The following is an 18,848-nucleotide window of genomic DNA, read 5'->3' on the forward strand; positions in this document are numbered from 1 at the left end:
CTTTTTTTAAAAAAATCAGTTAATTATAATTTCTGGTACATCAAGTCCCAGATAATCAAGTTCTTCAATAACCATTTCTGCTTTATTGCATTTGCCCTTTAATGAAACATAATTTTCAACCTCTTTTACTTTCAAAGCACTGATCTTAGGCAGTAGTTTCAGTTCTTTCATCAGAACCCAAACTCTGACAGACTATAACATCCTCATCAGACAGAATGTATTTATAAGGGGTTTCTGTGCCATTAAAATTATTCTGCCATTTTGAAGTTATAATTTCCCCAGTTTAAAATTTGGCCCATACTTAACTAAATGCATTCTAACTTCTTTTTATGATTATACATATGTTCATCTCTTCCCAGAAACTATTAGATTAAACCCAGCAGTTCCACATAGCCATACACACCGCTTTGCAATTGGTGAATATTTATAAAAGAGTTGCTAGATGCTATGAGATAGTTCCTTCTTGTCACTACTCTTTTCAAGCACAATTGAAAGTGCATGGAAAAGTATATGGAATTCTATACTATAATCTGTGCTGCAAAATCATTTTCCTCTCTGTTGAGATCAAGTTGAGTCAGGTGTTCAGAGCTTTAAGAAACAGACCTTTAAAAGCAGGCAAATATATGACCCAGCAATCCCACTCCTGGGCATACACACCGAGGAAACTAGATCTGAAAAAGACACGTGCACCCCAATGTTCATCGCAGCACTGTTTATAATAGTCAGGACATGGAAGCAACCTAGATGCCCATCAGCAGACGAATGGATAAGGAAGCTGTGGTACATATACACCATGGAATATTACTCAGCCATTAAAAAGAATTCATTTGAATCAGTTCTAATAAGATGGATGAAACTGGAGCCCATTATACACAGTGAAGTAAGCCAGAAAGATAAAGACCAATACAGTATACTAATGCATATATATGGAATTTAGAAAGATGGTAACAATAACCCTAAATGCAAAACAGAAAAAGAGACACAGATGTACAGAACAGACTTTGGGACTCTGTAGGAGAAGGCGAGGGTGGGATGTTCTGAGAGAATAGCATTGAAACAAGTATACTATCAAGGGTGAAACAGATCGCCAGTCCAGGTTGGATGCATGAGACAAGTGCGCAGGGCTGGTGCACTGGGAAGACCCAGAGGGATGGGATGGAGAGGGAGGCGGGAGGGGGGATCAGGATGGGGAACACATGTAAATCCATGGCTGATTCATGTCAATGTATGGCAAAAACCATTACAATATTGTAAAGTAATTAGCCTCCAACTAATTAAATGAAAAAAAAAAAAAAAAAGCAGGGTGACAAAAAAAAAAAAGCAGGAAAATATATAAATCTTGTTTACTCTACAGAAATTCAAACTGGGTTGATGTATTTCCAGAGTATTCCCAGAGAAGATAATGGAAATGTTTCAAAGTTTAACATTCTACTTCTGTTCTTAGGGAAGCTATGTATAATGTTTCTATTATTTAGGGATTACTAACATTATTGACTTGACTTAAACCGAATTATCTTGGTCATACATCTCTATTTTCCCTTTTCAGAATGAGTCTTAAATTACATTGATTCTTATATACTCTATTTTATGTCTCATCATTGTCTAGTATTTAGTTTTAAGCAATAAACTTATTTAAAACAGTTATATATAAGTGATTAATATTTTCCATTTATAACAATAGTAGTGTTTCATCATGTTGGCCAGCTTCTTTGCACAATAATTTTGCTTGCACCCAATTTCTTTCTTCTTTCAGGTTTGCAGTGGTTAACTTCCACTTTCCCTGTTTAAAATGTTTTCTTTTGGCTTCAGTCTTAAATGATATATTGGCTAGATACAGTATTATAGTGGCAGCATCATTTTATTGTATTCCTGCCTCTACTTTCACTATCAGTATGTCTTGAATTGCCTAATTATCATTCCTTTGAAAGGAATCTATTTTTTTTTTCTCTCTAGATCTTTTAAGATCTTCCTTATGAGTAGGTATGATTTTTGTGTTTATGCTACAAAGGTTCTTATGATGTTTTTTAAATCTGAAAATAAAAATCTTTCATCTATTTTGGGTATTCTAAGTTATTTACATTGGTAACAGCTCTCCCTATCTTCTATTGCCTTCTTCATTCTTGTTTAATGTAACTCTTAAGAGATATATTGATAGGCCTCACTCTATACTTTTTGTCCACAAACTTGCCTTTTACATTTTCCATTGCATATTCTTTTTATTCTTCCTTCTGCATACTTTGTTCAAATCTTTTCAGTTCTAATTTAATGCATTTCTATACTATGAATTTTAACTTTCGACTACACTATTCATTTCCTAAAATGCATTCATTTCTTTTTCAATATTCCTCTATTGGTGTCTTATTTTCTTACTGCTTTATACTTCTTGTTTTACATTTTAATCATCTTCTACACATTTAGTTTATGATGTCTCTCAGAGTTCCCTATGGGCTTGAGTACTCAAGCATTGCTTATATAGTTTATTTACTCTTATAAAAAAAAATCATGTGAGTTCATTTTTGGTAGGCTTTTACCTGTAGGAATTCCATATTATCTGAATTGAGGACATACCAATCTTGAGGATTATTTTATTTTCTTCTGGCAGGGATCCCATAAGCTTTACTAATTAGGACTATTTTGCTGCTAATTTTCCTACTTATGGGTTCTTTGACCATCTAACTGACGTGAACTTAAATCACAAATCTATGTGCAGGCTTACCACTTCTCAGGATAAACTTTCTTTCCCATCAGTATCCACAAAAGCTTACCAGCTTCCTTGTCATTCTGTTGTCAATGGGCAGATTTTTCTTTTTCTTATTTCAGTCTTCCCTGCCACTTGGGGGCAGTCTTTCAAGGATCTTAAGATTAATTGTAAACATGGGTGTACAGGATAGGTTTCACAGTCCAAATTCTCTACCGTAGGAAGTTCCAAATATTCATCTCCTATCTCTACATAGGTATTAAAACACAAACCTTTGGGTTGCCTGTTCTGGCAACTCCCCACAACCCCACGCCAAGCCAATGGCAGCATTAACTCTCCCCCTTTATGAGAGATGTGCGGCAACCTCACTGGTCCTTGACACTGACAGCATCAGAAGTGGTGTCAGGCTCATTCTATGAAATGAGAGCATCAGATATCTAATCTGTGCGGTTCCCATTAGCTCTGATATTCTGTGAATTATTCATATGCCTGAAATTTATACTTTAGTTTGTGAAACTGTGTTGGTCATTCTACTGCTTAAGAGAACTCTTCACTCTGGGTAATGAATAGCTATTACCATAAGAGTTTTTCAGAAACCAAAATCATGAAAGGGTTTGCCAGCTGCTTCAAGAAAGAAAAGAAAGAAGCATATAGGCCATTGGCAGAGACGTGACTACTCTTAGTCATTTGATGTTTCTTGTATCCTCTGAAAACTACCTCTGACGATGCAGTGCTGGTGGTTCCTGCTTTGGGCGTGTATGCTTAATCTGACTGTTGGCAACAAATGAAAAGAGGAAGAAAGAGTAGTGAGTTCCACTTGTTTAAACCTTAGAAGTGAGGATAGGGTTACATGGGCATTATTTTCTTCTTTCTTCAAACATGACAGGGAAACAGATACCCATCACATGTCAGCAACTGAAGGATTTGGGCTAATGCTTGGCAGGAACATACATAGCTGAGGTTTCATTTCTTTGCTCTCTAGTATGTACTGTGGCCATGTTAAAGTTCAGGCTTCACATTCCTTTCTGGTGAAAAAGAGGTTTAATGAATATGCTACATGTTCTTCTAGATGCTAAATGGCATGCATCTTCCTCTCGTTCCCTTTTTTGAATACCTTGGGTATCCTATCCATGAGTATCTTTCCAACTAAAAAGTACTTACTGAGAATGAAGAGAAATCACTGCTGTGGGACAAAAACATTTTCCCTCAAAAAAGAATGTACAAGCACACAAAAAAGATGTGGGATTTTTATGAATCATATCCTGTAATTTTTCACTTTTTTCCAGCTACCTCCTTCTTAGAACAGAATCCAAGAAAACCAAAGAAAACTATTTGTGCTGTGAGCAAAAATTTTGCCAAATTGAATTACATAATTCATCCAGCAGATTTGATGAGTTCCTGGATGCAATTTGCAAATTTGCATTTTGGGCACAAGGAAATAATGTATTTGTTATATATTAAAAAAAATTGTTATAATAACATATATTGTAACTGCTCAAGAATGTCTCTATATATAGGTATAGTATATATACTTAAGCATGAAATGGCTATTTACCATATATGCTTCAGGATATTTGACAGTGAACATAGTGATATGGAATCAAGTTCATGAATTATTAGAAATGTGGAGTTTTTATCAAATTATATTAAAATATTAAATTTTTCATTAAATATGATTAATCAACTTTCAAAACACCCAGGTAAACCAATATACTTACTTTGACATATCATACTTGGATTCAATGTACATTCTCCTTTGTTTTTCAAAATAAACATTCTCTATAAAGATGTAATGGAGAAGGAAATGGCAACCACTCCAGTATTCTTGCCTGGAAAATCCCAGGGACAGAGGAGCCTGGCGGGCTACAGTCTATGGGGTCGCAGGAGTTGGACACGACTGAGCGACTGAGAACAGCACACAGCACATGAAGATGTAAGGACTAGGAAGCTTCAGGCCCTCGTTTCCCTACAGAATTACCAAATAAATAATCACACACTGATTAAGATAACTTCGTAGGAGCTTTGGAAACCGTCTAAAAATCCACAGCTGCCAAGAAAAAGCCACATTCAAGATGGTAGGAAATTTCCTGGGGCTTTTTCTCACCTTTTCCCTATTCTCTCCATGTCCTTGCACCAAGGACAGAAGGAAGTGACTTGTCTTTGTTTACTCAGGCTTCTAAAAAGAAGAATACCATGGACTACTTGACTTAGAAGACAGACGTTTATTTTTCACAGACCTGGAGGCTGGGACCTCTGACATGTCAGGTTACCAGCATGGCTGGGTTTTGGTGAAGGCCATCTTTCTGACTTGAAGGTGGCTGCTGCAGTCTCACATGGCGGATAGAGGAAGTACTGATGTCTCTTCCTTGTCTTATGATGGAATTTATGCTTCATAGGCACCCACCGTATGATATCATGTAAACTTAACTATATTCCAAAGGGCCTACCCCCTAATACCATCACAGTAGGGGATTAGGATTTCAATGTTTGAATTGAGTGGAAGGGAAGCCTACACAAGACCCTGGACCAACCTCACCCACCAGGGGCAGACATAGAAGCAAAAGGAACTGCTCCCCTAAAGCATGCAGAAGAGACACCACAAACACAGTAATTTAGACAAAATGAGGTGACAAGAGAAATATGTTGCAGATGAAGGACCAATGTAAAAACCCACAAGATCAAATAAATGAGGAAATAGGCAATCTACCTGAAAAAGAACTCAGTTATGATAGTAAAGATGAACCAAGATCTCAGAAACACAATGTAAGCACAGATTGACAAAATATAAGAGGTGCTTAACAAGGACCTAAAAGAAAGAATAAACTGTGATGAACAAAATAATAACTGAAGTTAAGAATACACTGGGAAAAAAAATCAATAGCAGAACCTAAGGCAGAAGAACAGCTAAGTAAATGGGAAGATAGAATGGTAGAAATGAGGACAGTCCCAGAGAATTTTGGGACAACATTAAATGTACCAACATTCAAATCATAGGGGTACAGAAAAAGAGAAAGAGAAAGGGCCTGAGAAAATATTTGAAGTGATTATAGTTGAAAAGTTTCCTAATATGGGAAAGGAAATAATCACCCAAATCCAGGAAGCACAGAAAGTCCCATATAGGATAAACTCAAGGATAAACACACCAAGACCACACTAATCAAACTAACAAAAATTAAATACAAAAAGAAAATGAAAGCAGCAAGGAAAAAGCAAAAAATAACACACAAGGGAATCTTCATTAGGTTATAGCTGATCTTTTTTAGCAGAAACTCTACAGGCCTGAAGGGAATGGTAAGATATATTTAAAGTAATGAAAGGGGAAAACGTACAAACAAAAGCACTCTACCCAACAAGAATCTCATTCAGATCCTATGAAGAAATCAAAAGTTTTACAGACAAGTCAGAGCTAAGATAATTCAGCACCATCAAACTAGCTTTACAACAAATGCTAAAGGAACTTCTCTAATCAGAAAAAATAAAAGACCTACAAAAACAAACCCAAAACAATTTTTAAATGGCAATAGGAATGTACATATTAATAATTACCTTAGATGTAAATGGATTAAATGCACCTACCAAAGGACATGGACTGGATGAATAGACTAAAAAAAAAAAAAAAAAAACCCATATATATGCCTGAGATCCACTTTAGACCTAGGAACACACAGAGACTGAAAGTGAGGGGATGGAAAAAGATCTTCCATGCAAACAGAAATCAAAAGAAAGCTGGAGTAGCAAGTCATAAAATAGAATCAAATTTAAAGTAAAGACTATTACAAGATATAAGGAAATATACTACATAATACTCAAGGAATAAATCTAAGAAAAAGACATAACAACTGTAAATACTTTAGCAACCAACATAGCTGCACCTCAATATATATGACTAATGCTAACAGTAATAAATGGGGAAATAGTAACACGATAATAGTGGGGGGACTTTAACACCCCCATTTATACCAATGGATAGATCATCCAGACAGGAAATTAATAAAGAAATCCAAGCCTCAAATGACACATTAGACCAGATAGACTTAATTGATATTTATCGGATATTTCATTCAAAAGCAGTAGAATACACTTTATTTTTATTTTTTTTTTTAATATTATTTTATTAGTTGGAGGCCAATCACTCCACAACATTTCAGTGGGTTTTGTCATACATTGACATGAATCAGCCATATAGTTACACGTATTCCCCATCCCGATCCCCCCTCCCACCTCCCTCCCCACCCGACTCCTCAGGGTCCTCCCAGTGCACCAGGCCCGAGCACCTGACTCATGTATCCCACCTGGGCTGGTGGTCCGTTTCACCATAGATAATATACATGCTGTTCTTTCAAAACATCCCACCCTCACGTTCTCCCCCAGAGTTCAATAGTCTGTTCTGTACTTCTGTGTCTCTTTTTCTGTTTTGCATATAGGGTTATCGCCACCATCTATCTAAATTCCGTATATATGTGTTAGTATACTGTAATGTTATTTATCTTTCTGGCTTACTTCACTCTGTATAATGGGCTCCAGTTTCATCCATCTCATTAGAACTGATTCAAATGAATTCTTTTTAACGGCTGAGTAATATTCCATGGTGTATATGTACCACAGCTTCCTTATCCATTCATCTGCTGATGGGCATCTGGGTTGCTTCCATGTCCTGGCTATTATAAACAGTGCTGCAATGAACATTGGGGTGCACGTGTCTCTTTCAGATCTGGATTCCTCAGTGTGTATGCCTAGAAGTGGTATTGCTGGGTCATATGGCAGTTCTATTTCCAGTTTTTTAAGAAATCTCCACACTGTTTTCCATAGTGGCTGTACTAGTTTGCATTCCCACCAACAGTGTAAGAGGGTTCCCTTTTCTCCACACCCTCTCCAGCATTTATTGCTTGTAGACTTTTGGATAGCAGCCATCCTGACTGGCGTGTAATGGTACCTCATTGTGGTTTTGATTTGCATTTCTCTGATGATGAGTGATGTTGAGCATCTTTTCATGTGTTTGTTAGCCATCTGTATGTCTTCTTTGGAGAAATGTCTGTTTAGTTCTTTGGCCCATTTTTTGATTGGGTCATTTATTTTTCTGGTATTGAGCTTCAGGAGTTGCTTGTATATTTTTGAGATTAATCCTTTGTCTGTTTCCTCATTTGTTATTATTTTCTCCCAATCTCTTAGAAAAGTATAACTTTCCAAAACTGAACCAGGAAGAAATAGAAGATCTTAACAGAGTCATCACAAGCAAGGAAATCGAAACTGTAATCAGAAATCTTCCAGCAAACAAAAGCCCAGGACCAGATGGCTTCACAGCTGAATTCTACCAAAAATTTAGAGAAGAGCTAACACCTATCTTACTCAAACTCTTCCAGAAAATTGCAGAAGAAGGTAAACTTCCAAACTCATTCTATGAGGCCACCATCACCCTAATTCCAAAACCAGACAAAGATGCCACAAAAAAAGAAAACTAGAGGCCAATATCACTGATGAACATAGATGCAAAAATCCTTAACAAAATTCTAGCAAACAGAATCCAACAACATATTAAAAAAATCATACACCATGACCAAGTGGGCTTTATCCCAGGAAGGCAAGGATTCTTTAATATCCGCAAATCAATCAACGTAATACACCACATTAACAAATTGAAAGATAAAAACCATATGATTATCTCAATAGATGCAGAGAAAGCCTTTGACAAAATTCAACACTCATTTATGATTAAAACTCTCCAGAAAGCAGGAATAGAAGGAACATACCTCAACATAATAAAAGCTATATATGACAAACCCACAGCAAGCATCACCCTCAATGGTGAAAAATTGAAAGCATTTCCTCTGAAATCAGGAACAAGACAAGGATGCCCACTCTCACCACTACTATTCAACATAGTGTTAGAATACACTTTAAAGTGTACACAGAACATTCTTTAAGATAGATCATATCTTGGATCACAAATCAAGCCTTAGTAAACTGAAGAAAACGGAAATCATATAAACTTTCCTGACCACAACACTATGAGATTAGAAGTCAATTACAGGGGGAAAAAACTATAAAAACACAAGCACACGGAAACTAAGCAATATGTTACTAAATAATCAATGCATCACTGAAGAAATAACAAAATACCTAGAGACAAATGATAATAAAACCAAGAAAACCCAAAACCTTTGGGATGCAGGAAAAGCAGTTCTAAGAAAGAAGTTTATAGCAACATAATCCTACCTCAAGGAACAACAACAAAAAAATCTCCAATAAACAATCTATTCTTACACTTAAAAGAAAACAGAGAAAAAAGAACACAAAGTCAACAGAAGGAAAGAAATCATAAAGATCAGACCATGCAACATAAATGAATACAAAGATCAATAAAACTAAAGTTGCTTCATTGAGAAGATAAACAATATTGATAAATCTTTAGCCAAATCACCAAGTAAAAAAGGAGAGAATTCAAATCAGTAAAATTAGAAATGAAAAAGGAGAAATTAAAACTGACACTGCAGAAATACAAAGGGTCGTAAGAGATTACTACAAGCAACTTTATGGCAATAAAATGGACAACCTGGAAGAAATGGACAAATTCTTAGACAGGTACAACCTAAGTATGAACCACGAAGAAATAGAAAATAAAAATAGATCAATTACAAATAATGAAATTGAAACTGAATTAAAACTCTTCTGGCAAATAAAAGTCTAGGACTAGATGGCTTCACAGATGAATGAACATCTAGACAAGAGCTGAAACCTATCCTCAAATTATTTTTAAAAAATTGCAAAGGGGAAGAAAGTCCCAAACTTTTTCCATAAGACCACCATCACCCTGATACCAAAAAGAGACATTATCACAAAAAAAGAAAACTGCAGATCATTATCACTGATGAACATTGATGTAAAAGTCCTCAACAAAATACTAGCAAACCAAATCCAACAACATATTAAAAGGAACCACGGGCAATTGGGATTTATTATAGGGTTGCATGGATTCTTCAATATATGGAAATCAGTCAGTGTGACATACCACATAGCAGATTGATGCAGAAAAAGCTTTTAACAATGTTCAATACCTATCTATGATAAAATCTCTCCAGAAATGACTTACAGGGAACCTATCTCAACATAATAAAGGCATATACTCACATTGAAATATCATTCTCAGTGGTGAAAAACTGAAAGCCATTTCCTCTACAATCAAGAACAAGACAAGACATCCACTACTGCTATCATTACTCAATATAGTTTACAAAGTCATAACCACAGTACAGAGAAGAAAATGAAATAAAAGGAATCTAAATGGGCAAACAAGAAGTAAAACTGACACTGTTTGGAGATGACAAGATACTATACATAGAAAATCCTGAACAGGCCATCAGAAAACTACTGATCCTAATCAATGCATTTGGTAGTTACAGGATTAAAAATAAAATTAACACAGAGAAAACTCTTGCATTCCTATACACAAACAACAAAAGATCAGGAAGAGAATTCGAGGAAACAATACCATTTACCACCACATCAAAAATAATAAAATACCTAGGAATAAACCTACCTAAGGAGAAAAAAGACTTGTACTCAGGAAATTATTAAGACACTGATGAAAAATAAAGATGACACAAATGAAGAGATATACAGTGCACTTGGATGGCAATAACTAATAGTATAAAAATGACTATAAAACCCAAAGCAACCTACAGATTCAATGCAATCCCTATCAAATTACCTAGGGCATTTTTTTGCAGAAGTAGAACAAAAAGTTTTTTTCAATTTCTCTTTCTATTTCAATTTCTATGGAAGCATTAAAGACCATGAATAGCTAAAGCAATCTTGAGAAAGAAAAATGGAGCTGCAGAAATCAGGCACCCTGACTTCAGACTATAATATAAAGCTACAGTCATCAAAACAGTGTCATACTGGCACAAAAAGAAGGAGTACTGATCAATGAAACAGGGTAGAAAGCCCAGGAATAAGCCCACACAACTATCGTCACCTACTCCATGACAAAGAAGGCAAGAATATACAATGGAAAAAAAGATTCTCCAATAAAAGGTGCTGGGAACACTGAAGAGCTACATGTCAAAGAATGAAATTACAAGACTCCATAATATGACACAAACATAAACTCAAAATTGGTTAAAGACCTAAATGTAAGGCCAACACTATGAAACTCTTTGAGGAAAACACAGGAAAAATACCCTTTGAAATAAATCTCAGCAAGATTTTTTTGATCCACCTCCTAGAATAAGGAAAATAAAAACAAACAAATGAGACCTAATTAAGTTTAAAAGCTTTTGTGCAGCAAAGGAAACCATAAACATGATAAAAAGAAAACTCTCAAAATGGGAGAAAATATCTGTAAACAAAGCAGTTGACAAAAGATTAATTTCCAAAGTACACGAAAAACTCATGCAGCTCAATATCAAAACAAACAAACAACCCAATCAAAAAATAAGCAGATCTAAATAGACATCTCTCCAAAGAAGACACACAGATGGCCAAGAGGTAAAGGAAATGATGCTCAATATCACAATTATTATAAAAATGCAAATCAAAACTCTAATGTAGTATCCCCTCACACTAGTCAGAATGGCCATCATCAAAAAGATCTACAAACAATAAATGCTGGAGGGATAGTGGAGGAAAGGGAACCCTCTCGAACTGCTGGATGGAAATTAAAATGATACAGCCGCTAAGGAGAACAGAATAGGGGGGTCCTTAAAAAACTAAAAATAGAACTATGATATGACCCAGATATCTCACTCCTAGGCATATACATGGGAAAAAAAAATAACTCAAAAAGATACATGTAACCTATGTTCACTGCAGCATTATTTACAATAGCCAGATAATGAAAAAAATCTAAATGTCCACTGACAAATGAATGGAAAAAGATGTGGTACATATATGTAATAGAATATTTCTCAGCCATATAAAAGAACAAAATAATGCTATTTACAGCAACATGTATGGACCTAGACGTTGTCATACTGAGTGAAGAAAGAGAAAGACAAATATCATATGCTATTGCCTATATAGCAATATATATCTACAAGACCTTACAGAACTAACACCAAAAAAAGACGTCACTTTCATCATAGGTGACTGGAATGCAAAAGTAGGGAATCAAGAGGTAACTGGAGTAACAGGCAAGTTTGGCCTTGGAGTACAAAATGAAGCAGAGCAAAGACGAACAGAGTTGTGCAGAGAGAATGCACTGGTCACAGCAAACACCCTCTTCCAACAACACAAGAGATGTGTCTACATGTGGACATCATCAGAGAGTCAATACTGAAACCAGATTGATTATATTCTTTGCAGTCTAACATGGAGAAGCTCTATACAGTCAGCAAAAACAAGACCTGGAGTTGACTGAGGCTCAGATCATGAACTCCTAATTGCAAAATATAGACTTGAATTGAAGAAAGTAGGGAAAACCACTAGGCCATTAAGGTATGACCTAAATCAAATTCCTTATACAGTGGAAGTAACAAATAGATTTAAGAGATTAGATCTGATAGACAGTGCTTGAAAAACTATGGATAGAGGTTCAAAACATTGAATAGGAGGCAGTGATCAAAACATACCCAAGAAAAAGAAATGCAACAAGGCAAAATGGTTGGCTCAGGAGGTCTTACAAATAGCTGAGAAAAGAAAAGTGAAAGGCAAAGGAGAGAAGGAAAGATTCACCCATCTGAATGAAGAGTTCCAGAGAATAACAAGGAGAGATAAGAAAGTCTTCTAAAGTGAATAATGCAAAGAAATAGAGGAAAACAATAGAATGGGAAAGACTAGTGATCTTTTCAAGAAAATTAGAGATAGCAAGGGAACATTTCATGCAAAGATGGGCACAATCAAGGACAGAAATGGAATGGACCTAACAGAAGTAGAAGATATTAAGAAGAGGTGGCATGAATACACAGAAGAACTATACATAAAGGTCTTAATGACCTGGGCAACCATGATGGGTATAGTCACTCGCCTAGAGTCAAACATCCTGGAGTGCAAAGTCAAGTGGGCCTTCAGAAGCATCACTACAAACAAAGCTAGTGGAGGTGATGAAATTTCAGCTGAGCTATTTCAGATTTTAAAAGATGATGCTGTTAAAGTGCTGCACTCAATATGCCAGCAATTTGGAAAACTCAGCAGAGGACACAGGACTGGAAAAGATCAGTTTTCATTCCAATCCCAAATCAGGGCAATGTCAAAGAATATTCAAACTACTGCACAACTGCACTCATTTCACATGCTATCAAAGTAACGCTCAAAATCCTTCAAGCTAACCTTTAACAGTACATAAACTGAGAACTTCCAGATGTTCAAGTTGGATTTAGAAAAGGCAAAGGAACCACAGAGAAAATTGCCAACATTTGTTGGATCACAGAAAAAGCAAGAGAATTCCAGAAAAACATCTACTCCTTATTCACTGACTATGCTAAAGCCTTTGACTGTGTGGATCACAACAAACTCTGGAAAATACTTCAAGAGATGGAAATACCAGACCACCTTACCTGCCTCCTGAGAAACGTATACGCAGATCGAGAAGCAACAGTTAGAACTGGACATGGAAAAACAGACTGGTTCCAAATTGGGAAAGGAGTATGTCAAGAGTGTACATTGTCAGCCTGCTTATTTAACTTATAATCAGGGCACATCATGTGAAATGCTGGGCTGGATGAATTAGAAACTGTAATAAAGATTGCCAGGAGAAATATCAATAACCTCAGATATGCAGATGACATAATGACAGAAAGCAAAGAGGAACTAAAGAGCCTCTTGATGAAGGTAAAAGAGGAGAGTGAAAAGGCTGGTTTAAAACTCAACATTCAAAAAACTAAGATCATGGCGTCTGGTCCCATCACTTCAAGGCAAATAGATGGGGAAAAAATGGAAACACAGACAAACTTTATTTTCTTGGTTTCCAAAATCACTGTGGATGGTAAGTCCTGTTATGAAATTAAAAGATGCTTGCTCTTTGGAAGAAAAGCTATAACAAACCTAGAGCATATTAAAAAGCAGCGGCATCACTTTGTGGACAATGGTCCATATAGTCAAATCTATGGTTTTTCCTGTAGTCATGTACAGATGTGAAAGTTGGACCTTAAAGAAAGCTGAGCACTGAAAAATTAATGCTTTCAAATTGTAGTGCTGGAGAAAACTCTTCAGAGTTCCTTGGACAGCAAGGAGATCAAACCAGTCAATCATAAAGGAAATCAACCCTGACTATTCATTGGAAGGACTGATGCTGAACTTCTAATACTTTGGCCACCTGGAAGGAAGAGCCAGCTCCTTGAAAAAGATCCTGATGCTGGGAAAGATTGAAGGCAGGAGGAGAAGGGGAAGACAGTGGATGAGATGGTTGGATGGCATCACCAACTCAATGGACGTGAGTTTGAGCAAACTCCAGGACATCGTGAAGGACAGAGAAGCCTGGAGTGTTGCAGTTCATGGGGCTGCAAAGGGTTGGATGTGACTCAGCAACTGAACAACACTGCTTATATGGGAATCTAAAGAAACAGTACAAATGTACTTATTTACAAAACAGAAATAGAGCCACAGATGTAGAAAACAATCTTATGGTTACAGGGAACCAGCGTGGCGGGGGGCGGTGGTGGGAGGGTGAAGGGAGGAAGGATAATCTGAGAGATTGGAATTGACATATACACACTACTATATAAAATAATTAATGAGAACCTACTGTATGGCACAGGGAACTCTACTCAATACTACATAATGCCCTATATGGGAAAAGAATCTAAAAAAGAGTGAATATATGTATATGTATAGCTAATTTACCTTGCCATAAACCTGAAACATTATAAATCAACTATACTCCAATAATTTTTTTAAAAATCCTGAAAGACTTAGCAGGGGACTCAGAACCATATATAATTCCAAACTGCCTTTTCCCTGATTTTGGAAATCACTGTAAGTTTTCAAAAGGATATTAAAGGTTTCTTTTTTAAATAGCAGTAGGACATTTCCTTCCAAAAAGTTATACTGAACTTGATAGAAAAATATTCTGACATCTGAAAACAGTATCTCTTTAACCATATTACTAAGAGGCATTAGATAATCACAAATAACTTTGTCCAATATACACTTTCCTGCTATATATTTCTATCTTCCTAAAAGGATTCTTCTCTAGAGAATATTCTGTGTCTGTGCCATTAATTTTGATGTAAAAGTGAAAGCTGCTCAGTCGTGTCTGACTCTTTGCAACCTCATGGGATTCTCCAGGCCAGAATACTGCAATCGGTAGCTATTTCCCTTCTCCAGGGGATCTTTCTAACCCAGGGATCAAACCCAGGTCTCCTACACTGCAGGCAGATTCTTTACCAGCTGAATTTTGATGTATAAACCTCTACTAATCAAAATAATAATTTATAAATGCAGCTAACATTTACTGGATACCTACTATGTACTGAGAGCTAAGAATTACAATATGGAGACTGCTTTTACAGTAAGGATTCAATTATTGATTTAAAGAGTGCTGGGCACATAGATGTTCAATGGATACTTAAAGCTTGGCATCCAAAATTAGGCTTATCACTGAACAGGTTCTATTTAAGAATCTGTGGGATTTGTCATTTATTTATTTGCTTGTATTTAAACAAAAAAAATTTATCTAAGTACCAATTCAACCTACGTTTTATGTACATTTAATTTATAACTAAATGGTGGACATAATCTATTCATAAATGAGTAACTATATTTAATTGTGAGCATATGAGCAGGTTTGTCTTAGCTTGAGCTGCCACAACAGAATACATAGATTGGGTGGCTTAAATAACAGAAATTTATTTCTTACAGTTTTGTTGAGTAGAAATCCAAGATCAAGGTGCCAACCAATCCAATTTCTGGTTTATTTCTTTTCGCAGCTTGCAGATGGTGGCCTTCTGTGTCCTGACATAGCCTTTCCTCAGTGAGTGCACATGGAGAGAGACAGGTCTCTCTCTTGCTCTTCTTATAAGGCCAACAACCCTGCTAAATTAGAACCCCATCCTTATAACCTCGTTTAACCTTAATTGCCTCCTAAAAGGCCTATAAAATTGAATCACATCAGGGGTTAGGGTTCTAACACACTAATTTGAAAAATGAAAGTATTAGTTGCTCCGTCATGTCTGACTCTTTGCAACCTCATGGACTGTAGGTCGCCAGGTTCCTCTATCCATCCTTTCTCCTATCATTGCTTCTCTAAATGACAGTTCAGAGAAGACACTCTTTCTACCTACAATGTCTAGGCATTAGGGCTGGCTGATCTAGGCTGTATACAGATATGAAGACAGGAAGAAAAAGCCAGAAGCCATCCTTTGTGATCATGAGATACTGGAGAAAGGCAACTCAAAGAGGTGTGACAGAAGCACATGGCCATAATGACATCAGACAAAATAGATTTTAAGTCAAAAACTCTCACGGGGCGAAGGCGGCCACTATATAGTAAAACAGTCAATTGACCTGGAAGTTGTAGCAGTTAAAAATAAATATGCAGGGAATATCAGAGTACCTAAATATATAAAGCAGTGCAACATATGGAAACCATTGGATACAGTGAAAGCAGGGCCAAGAGGGAAATTTACATCTTCAATAGTTACATTAAAAAATGAGAAAGATTTCAAATCAATAATCCACTATATCTTGAGAAACAATAATTAAAAGAATATATTAAATCCAAAGCTATCAGAGGACGGAAATAATGCAGATAAGAGGAGGGATAAACAAAACAGGGAGTATAAAAGAAACAGAGAACATCTACATAACCAAGAGGTGACTCTTCAAAAAGGCCAACAAAATTGATAATCCTTTAGAGAGACTGACAAATGAATAAAACAGAGAATACTTGAGTAACTAAAATCAGAAATGAAAGAGGGTATAATACTATAGATTTTATAGAAATAAAAAGGAGTATAATAGGGTATTGTGAACAACTGTACTCCAGCAAACTGGATAATCTGAATGTAATATATTAGGTTTCAAAAACACATGCAGAAATAGAAAATCTGAATAGGCCAATGATCAGTTCAGTTCAGTCCCTCAGTCATGTCCGACTGTTTGCAACCTCATGGACTGCAGCACGCCAGGCTTTCCTGTCCAACACCAACTCCTGGAGCTTGCTCAAACTCAAGTCTATCGAGTCGGTGATGCAATCCAAATCATCTCATCCTCTGTCGTCCCCTTCTCCTCCTGCCTTCAATCTTTCCCAGTATCAGGGTCTTATCCAATGAATCAGTTCTTTGCATCAGGTGGCCAAAGTATGGGAGTTTCAGCTTCAATGTCAGTCCTTCCAATGAATATTCAGGACTGATTTCCTTTAGGATGGACTGGTTGGATCTGCTTGCTATCCAAGGGACTCTCAAGAGTCTTCTCCAGTGCCACAGTTCAAAAGCATCAATTCTTCGGCACTCGGTTTTCTTTATAGTTCAACTCTCACATCCATACATGACAACTGGAAAAACCATAGCTTTGACTAGGTGGACGTTTGTTGGGAAAGTAATGGCTCTGCTTTTTAATATGCTGTCTAGGTTGATCATAGCTTTTCTTCCAAGGAGCAAGCATCTTTTAATTTCATGGCTGCAATCACCATCTGCAGTGATTTTGGAGCCCAGGAAAATAAAATCTCTCAGCATTTCCATTGTTTCCCCATCTATTTGCCATGAAGTGATGAGACCAGATGCCATAATCCTAGTTTTTGGAATGTTGAGTTTTAAGTCAGTTTTTTTCACTCTCTTCTTTCACATTCATCAAGAGGTTCTTCAGTTCCTCCTTACCTTCTGTCATAAAGGTAGTGTCATCTGCATTTCTGAGGCTATTGATATTTCTCCCGGAAATCTTGATTCCAGCTTGTGCTTCATCCAGCCTGGCATTTTGCATGATATACTCTGCATATGCAGGGTGACAATATACAACCTTGACATACTCCTCTCCCAATTTGGAACCAGTCTGTTGTTCCATGTCCAGTTCTAACTGTTGCTTCTTGACCTTCATACAGATTTCTCAGCAGGCAGGATAGGTGGGCTGTTATTCCCATCTCTTGAAGAATTTTCCATATTTTGTTATGATCTACACAGTCAAAGGCTTTGCTGTAATCAATAAAGCAGACGTCGATGTTTTCTGGAATTCTCTTGCTTTTTCTATGATCCAATGGATGTTGGCAATTTGATCTCTAGTTCCTCTGCATTTTCTAAATCCAGCTAGAACATCTGGAAGTTCACAGTTCATGGACTGTTGAAGCCTGGCTTGGAGAATTTTGAGTATTACTTTGCTAGTGTGTGGGATGAGTGCAATTGTGAGGTAGTTTGAACATTCTTTGGCATTGCCCTTCTTTGGGATTTGAATGAAAACTTTATATATTTATAATTCTGACCTTTATATAATTATAATTCTGTTAGTTATAATTAGTAGGGAGGTAAATAATAAAAGACTTTTTAACATAAATGCTTTCTACCAAAGAACAAATGCTATACTCATGAATTTGACCAAATATTTATAAAGAATACTTATCCTTCCCCAGCTCTTCTAAAAAAAAATCAAAGTTGAGGGAGCACTTCCTAATTCATCCTAAGAGGCCAGCATTACCCTGCCATTAAAACCAAAGATGCTAAAAGGAAAGGAAATACAGGCAAATATCCTCTCTGGTTTGTTGTTGTTTAGTTTTGCAGTCGTGTCTGACTCTGTGACCCCATGGACTATAACCCACCAGGCTCCTCTGTCCATGGGATTCTCCAGGCAAGAATACTAGAGAGGGTTGCCATTTCCTTCTCCAGGGGATCTTCTTGACCCAGGGATCAAACCCATGTCTCCTGCATTGGCAGGTAGATTTTTTTTTTTACTGCTGAGCCATGAGAGAATCCCTCCTCTGAATAGTGGTGTAAATATTTCATCAAAATACTAGCAAACAGAATTCAGTGTAACATAAAAAGAATTATACACCATGATCAAACAGGATTTATTCCTATAAAACAAGAATGGTTCAACATACAAAAACGAAACAGTGTAATATACTACATTAGCACAATGATGAGAAAAACCCTGCATGACCATCTCCATTAATACAGAAAAAGTCACACTAGGGGGAGGAGCGTGTGGGACGAACTGAGAGAGCAGCACTAAAATGATACACTATATACCATGTGTAAAATAGTCAGTGGAAGCTGCTGTATACACAGGTTGC

Source organism: Muntiacus reevesi, chromosome 6, assembly GCF_963930625.1.
Source record: "Muntiacus reevesi chromosome 6, mMunRee1.1, whole genome shotgun sequence".
Classification (NCBI taxonomy): domain Eukaryota; kingdom Metazoa; phylum Chordata; class Mammalia; order Artiodactyla; family Cervidae; genus Muntiacus; species Muntiacus reevesi.